Source organism: Asparagus officinalis, chromosome 1 (assembly GCF_001876935.1).
Source record: "Asparagus officinalis chromosome 1, Aspof.V1, whole genome shotgun sequence".
In the NCBI taxonomy this organism is placed as follows: Eukaryota; Viridiplantae; Streptophyta; class Magnoliopsida; order Asparagales; family Asparagaceae; genus Asparagus; species Asparagus officinalis.
In genome coordinates, this window is record NC_033794.1 from 116,940,850 (window position 1) to 116,946,849 (window position 6,000).

The following is a 6,000-nucleotide window of genomic DNA, read 5'->3' on the forward strand; positions in this document are numbered from 1 at the left end:
CCTATGGTTGGGCTAGAGAAGAACAAAAAGCAAATTCAAAGGTGGAGATTGCTTTGCTTGGGGCTCAAGACAAATCCAATGGCTCATATTCATTGATGATTACTATAAATAGGGGTAGAGAGTGAGGGGTTAAGGGTGTGAAAATTTTTATAACTCCTTTTGGAGAGGAGGACTACTCTTAATTGAGAAGGCATTCCAAATTTATAACTTTTTGTTACAATTAATAAAATAATTTTTTCACCACTTTAAATTTTTCTCTTCTTCTCTTTGTTGGATGATGAAGATGAAGATGAAGATGGAGATTAATTTGAAGGTTTGTTTTTTTTATTTCTCTTTTATTGCTTATTAGTTTAGATTTATTTTCATGCTTGTAATTAGATTTTATTTTCTTGTTTAAATAGCCAAGAGACTAGAACCCTCTTGCCTTAGATTTATTTCATGCTCATAGATTAGATTTATTTCATGCTTATAGAGTAGATTTATTTTTTTGCATTAAATTCTTATAATTTATTTTATAGTTTAGATTTTGTAATTTATTTTGTAGTTAGATTTTAATTTCTTACACTATTCACCTTGAGGCTAGAACCCTCTTGGGTTTAGTTTTTCTTTTTGTTTATTTTCACTTTCTTTGATTCGCCTTTAGTCTAGAACCCTTTAGGGAATCACCTTTTTCTAAGAAGTGGATTCAATTCTAGATTACCCATATCTTTAATTGAATCCGCTATCTTTACATTCATGATTTTTTATTTGTTTCTCGATTTTATTCATTCTTCCTTCTTGCCTTGTTGATCACATTTATTTATTTTACTAACATCCACTCTTAAAAACATTGATTTACACACTATCACTTTCAATATCATTATCTCTCCACAATCATATTCACTCATCACTTCTATTTGTCACGCACACAACATAAGAACCGATTTTATATTTTCTTCTCCAAAACACCTTCCTCGTGGGATCGATATCTTTATACTATAACTTGACACGGTTGTGCACTTGCAACCTTTTTGGTACATGTTTATGCCACATCAAGTTTTTGATGCCGTTGCCGGGGAAGGTGCTTAAGTAGGTTTTAATTATTTTGGTTCTTTAACTTTTGTGTTTTTTGTGAAGGAAACGCTTGGAGCTTGAAGATCGCGGATTGGAAAGCTAGGATTTGAAGATTTGCTTTCGGGTAAGTCATCTTTCTAGTTTTTAATTCCACCCTTTAGCTACTTCTTCACAATTAGAGACAATTAGGTCTTAAAAAAAATTTATTTTCCGTAGACCATAATAAAATTCACCATCTACTTTGACACTTACTAACAAGATAATAAATTCAAACAAATCCCCCCTTCTCATTTGTTTGATTGTTAACCCTAATTAAATAAAAAAAAGATTTTTCTTTTCCATCCTTTTTAGTTGCTTTTAATTCATAGGGTTGCATTTCATATTGATATAGGGAATTCACCAAGTGATTTGAGCATCTTGATTTGGCACACACTTAAAAATATCTTTAAGGGTAAAAACCCATAATCAAGATAAGGTGAGGGATTTTATCACCCTTTCCTTAGCCAAAAAATCACTAATTACTCACTTCACAAACCCAAGCCTAATAAAACTCATTAGACGTTGGCCCCTAAGGATTCGAGCTCAATAAGGAACAAGAAATCCTTAAGTGAACGGTTTAAGTTTTCTCAGAATAGTTGGTGTCTAAGGCAAGGTTTAGGGGTTGCGTAAAGCGCTCCGTAAGGAAAGAGGTACTTAATTGATCTTTGATCACCCTCTAGTACTATCCTTACCTGGCTAACTACCTGGGTAAAACTTTGATCTTTTCACTGTAGGAGTTTTTGGTTAGGAGCTTGTCTAGTTGAGTTAGGTTAAACCCTAAAATTAAAGTGATTGCTTTGATTTGTTTTAGTTAGGATTTTTCTTTTTCTTTATCTTCTAAAAAAAACTAATTTTCTTTCTTTTCTTTAAAAAAAAAATAAAAAATAAAAAGAAATATTTTGGTGTATGCCACAATAGATTAGTGATAATACACATCGATTAATTCGCTTTGAACCAATCATAGAAATGGAGAACCCTAATCCACCCGTTCTTCATGATATGTGCTATCCCATTAGGAATGCAATCCCCTCATGCATTAGGCTCCCCGAAATAAATGGAATGGATTTTGAGCTTAGACCGCAATACATAAACATGCTTCCCAAATTCCTTGGTAATAAAACAGAAGATGCATATATTTTTATTTCGGAATTTGAGGAAGTGTGTATTATGATTAAAATAAGAGAATTAACCGAAGATACGATTAAGCTTAGATTTATTCCATTTGCTCTTAAGGATAAAGCTAAAAAATGGTTGTACAGCTTACCAACAAATTCCATCACTAATTGGGAAGAATTTATCATAATTTTTCTTAAAAATTTTTTCCCTATCCATAAAACAGTAAAGCTAAGAAACAACATCATGAATTTTAAAATTATCTCAGGAGAACCTTTTTGGAAGTATTTTGACCGATTTAAAGATCTTCTCATCCAATGTCCCCATCACGGTTTAGAAAAATGGCGATTGTGCTAAATAATTTATGAGAGATTAGATTATTCTGCAAAAACTTCCTTAGAATCAATGTGCCATGGGGATTTTATGAGGAAAAATGCTGATGAAGCTTGGAAGTTTTTGGAGAGTCTTTCTGAAAAAACAATGCAATGGGAACAATGAGATGATAGAGTTTCATCAGTTCCCCAATCTAAGTCTTGTGGTCTTTCTTTAGAGTCAAACATTGCTTCTGAAGCAAAGATGGCGACGATTCTGCGAAGGTTAGAAGCTTTAGAAATTAAGAAACGAGCACCAGCTCAAATCAATCATGTTTCTGCCCCAGGATGTCATAACTGTCAGTCTCCTACCCACGTTTCAGAGGAATGCCCTCTCATAGGAAACAACAATTCATTAGAACAGATGAACGCTGCATTCCAGCACCCTAGAAATGATCTATTTTCTCCAACCTACAATTCAGGTTGGAGAAATCATCCCAACTTTGCATGGAATCTAGAAAATTCTCCCAGAACTCAAAACTTCACTCCCGCTTCGACCCAACATTTTCAAAGTAGTATACTTTACTTAAGCCTTAACTTGGACTTTTATTTAAAATAATAAAATTTTTGCATGCTTAACTTAGAGTTGAAAATAATTTTTTTTCAAAGTGTCTTGATTTACATATTTTTCAAAATATATATACATATACAAAAAAAAAAATATTTGCAAAAGAAGAGTGCGAAAAATGGGCACAAAAAAAAAACTCTTGAATTCAAGGTGATTCTATCTTATAAAGCCTAAGCTGACCGAGTAATTAAGCCCAAAGAGTATTCCATACTTAATGATCTAAGCCCATTTGGGTTGGGATCCATTGGCCCAAAACTCGTTAAATGGTCACTTAGAAAGCCCGTTAAAGTAAAAAAATCACCAAGAAAGAAAGAGTTAAAAAATATAAAAAAAACAATAAAAAATTAAAAAAAACTAATAAATGTTTTATAATTGTATATATGGTCTTGGAAAATATTTTAAATCAAGCAACTTGAAAATTATTTAAAACAAAGAGTTAGCATGTTCTTTTCAAAACTTTTAAATTAAATTTCTAAGTTTGGCTTGGTTTTGTATTGCTACAATGAGAAGATTTTCTTGAAAATATACCTTAGAGTTATATATAAAAATGTTTTCTTGATATTTACTGCAAACCCTCACGAGACTACAACTCGTCCACTAGGGTAACCTAGGGGTTTAAAGGCTTGTTGTATGCGCTAAATACAACCGCGATTCCTGCGAAAATGAGTTAAGATTTTATTTTCTTTGCTAGAGGACTAGCAAAAGTTTAGGTGTGGGGGTATTTGATAATCATATTTTTATACAATTTTATACCCTCATTATCTATTTTATATGAATAAATATACCACTAATAACTGTTTTTATCTTTAATTGCAGGTTAATGAAGAATAAAGCATATAAAAACCCCTCAAAATCTCTCTTCTCTATTTTGTAGCATTTTAGAAGCCCATGAAGCAAAAGCTTAAAAGAGGAAAATGATTGAAGCCCAAAGAGCAAAGCCCATCAAAAAAATTACACCAAAGAGTTGGAATGGACTTGGATGCAAATAGTTGGAATGAATTGGGCTTTTATGCAAAGATTTGAATTGATTCTCATGACCGGATTTGCTGCAGAATCTTGAATTAGGTCACCTCTTAATTTTCTATTTTGAAAATCAAATACAAGTGGGCCGGCTTGGCTTGTGAATTAAATTTTCATTGGAAAATCCAGTGGGCCGGACTTTGGTTTAGAAATCAAATGAAAAAAATGTGTAGGCCGGACTTGAGGTGGAGTTGCTGCAACTTGGATTTTCACAAGAAATAAATATGTGGGCCGGACTTGAGGTGGAGTTGCTGCAACTTGGATTTTCACAAGAAATAAATGTATGGACCAAACATTGATTGCTGCAACTTGGATTTTGATTTTCTTTTGAAAATCAAATGAATCATATGGGCCTCCTATGGTTGGGCTAGAGAAGAACAAAAAGCAAATTCAAAGATGGAGATTGCCTTGCTTGGGGCTCAAGACAAATCCAATGGCTCATATTCATTGATGATTACTATAAATAAGGATAGAGAGTGAGAGGTTAAGGGTGTGAAAATTTTTATAATTCCTTTTGGAGAGGAGGGCTACTCTTAATTGAGAAGGCCTTCCAAATTTATAACTTTTTGTTACAATTAATAAAATAATTTTTTCATCACTTTAAATTTTTCTCTTCTTCTCTTTGTTGGATGATGAAGATGAAGATGAAGATGGAGATTAATTTGAAGGTTTGTTTTTCTTATTCCTCTTTTATTAGATTTTATTTTCTTGTTTAAATAGCCAAGAGGCTAAAACCCTCTTGCCTTAGATTTATTTCATGCTCATAGATTATATTTATTTCATGCTTATAGAGTAGATTTATTTTCTTGTATTTAATTCTTGCAATTTATTTTATAGTTTAGATTTTGCAATTTATTTTATAGTTAGATTTTAATTTTTTATACTATTCACCTTGAGGCTAGAACCCTCTTGGGTTTAGTTTTTCTTTTTGTTTATTTTCACTTTCTTTGATTCGCCTTTAGGCTAGAACCCTCTAGGGAATCACCTTTTTCTAAGAAGTGGATTCAATTCTAGATTACCCATATCTTTAATTGAATCCGCTATCTTTACATTCTTGATTTTTTATTTGTTTCTCGATTTTATTCATTCTTCCTTCTTGCCTTGTTGATCATATTTATTTTTTTTACTCACATCCACTCTTAAAAACATTGATTTACACACTATCACTTTCACTATCATTATCACTCCACAATCATATTCACTCATCACTCCTATTTGTCACGCACACAACATAAGAACCGATTTTATATTTTCTCCTCCAAAACACCTTCCTCGTGGGATCGATATCTTTATACTATAACTTGACACGGTTGTGCACTTACAACCTTTTTGGTACATGTTTATGCCGCATCAATAAGGATTGGAGATTGTAAAGGTCAACACAAAAGATAATCCAGCAGATATGCTCACAAAGGTGGTTCTCAGTAACAAGTTCAATCATTATAGAAAGTTGTTGCAAATTCGTGATTGTTGAGGCCGTTCGCGGTCATTTGGATGAACTACGGGTGACTTGATCCCTTGAGAGAGGGGGTTACGTAGGCAACTGTTTGTGGGAAAATTTATAGTAAATAAAAATAAAAGAAAATTAATTTGTATTCCTTTAATCTTAGTTACAATTGGATTTCCTGATTACAAAAGAGAGGAGAATGAATTTGATTCTCCCTTTTGTTTAATTCTTGGTTCTTCACGGTGACGATGGAGTGTCTCCCTCGAATGCTCACGTCGAGTTTGCTCTCCGTTGACGATCCGCACGTCTTGATTCACTGGAATGGTATCTCCTCCTCACGATTTGACGCTGTGGAAAACTTGCAAAACAAGTTTTAGAACTCTTGATGA